Source organism: Neovison vison, chromosome 1 (genome assembly GCF_020171115.1).
Source record: "Neovison vison isolate M4711 chromosome 1, ASM_NN_V1, whole genome shotgun sequence".
NCBI lineage: Eukaryota > Metazoa > Chordata > Mammalia > Carnivora > Mustelidae > Neogale > Neogale vison.
This window is the reverse complement of record NC_058091.1, coordinates 291,632,480-291,633,698: the sequence shown is the minus strand read 5'-3', so window position 1 is coordinate 291,633,698 and position 1,219 is coordinate 291,632,480. Positions and strand designations below refer to the sequence as shown.

The following is a 1,219-nucleotide window of genomic DNA, read 5'->3' as shown; positions in this document are numbered from 1 at the left end:
AGGAAATGCGACTAACAATGATGTGATGTGATATAAACAAGGAGGTTACACCATCTTGCACTTTGTGGGTTTGTTGTTTTTATTTTACTGTGAAGAAACCTTATTATTTTAAAAAAAAATTATTTATTTGAGAGAGAGAGACAGATGGAGTTGGTGAGAGAGAGCACAAGCAGGGAAGAGATGAAGAAGCAGCCCTCCCGCACCCCCGTGGGGCAGGGAGCCTGGTGGGACTCGATCCCATGATCCTAGGATCACAACCCAAGACAAGGCAGATGCCTAACCAACTGAGCCACCCAGGTGTCCCAGAAGAAATCTGATTTTGATAAAAGAGTTAGGAAGCCTCTAAGATACTTCTAGATTTTATCTTCAGTGATGATCCTTATCTTTCTTTCAGGTAATATTCAGCCCCTACAGCTACCACAAATGCAACAAATCTCCCACTGGATGCTTTAAATAATGCACTAGCAAAGGACACTTTATTTCCAGAGCCGCACATGTACCTCCAAGTCTCATTTCGACCCCGTGAATCCCACATCCCTCATGCACCCATCTTCTCCTGGGCAGTTTCTAATGGTGTCCCTTCTATCTTCCATGGTTTACAATCTGGAGGTTCCATTTTACTAGGACCACATTCATGTCTACATCTATGGGCCATACCTGACCGCAGACTGACCTCCCAGGAATCTCAGTATTCAGCTCGCAAGCGTCAGCCACCATTTTCCATTTTTGAGACCCATTACCATGGTCTGCTCCCCTGCCTGTCTTCCATTAAGCATGAGGGACATGCCCATACCCTCCCAAATTAGCCCTCTTGTTACTCCCCTACCCCAGATAAATTACTTCCATGTATCTCAGTTAAGAGTGTGTGTGTGTGTGTGTGTGTGTGTGTTTGGGATAAAATAATTCAAACCAAGCCCACGACGACGACTATGTGCATTATTATTATTAAACTTTAAAATTCCAAATGTAAAGAAAAGTTGTAGGATTACCTGGGTGGCTCAATGGGTTAAGCATCTGCCTTTGGCTCAGGTCATGATCCTAGGATCCTGGGATTAAGTCCTACATCCGGCTCCTTGCTCAGCAGGGAGCCTGCCAATCCCCCTGGTTGTGCTCTCTCTCTCTCTCTGACAAATAAATAAATAAAATCTTTTTTAAAAAAGTTGCCAAAATTACAAAGAACTTTCATACTGCCTGTATCCAAAATAATCATTTGGTTTTG

The 1,219-nt window shown here is 43.3% G+C and overlaps 1 pseudogene; it reads right to left on the bottom strand.

Moving 5' to 3' along the window:
* Positions 1–366: 366 nt before the first annotated feature.
* On the bottom strand, positions 367–655 carry LOC122895660 (annotated as a pseudogene).
* Positions 656–1,219: the final 564 nt, after the last annotated feature.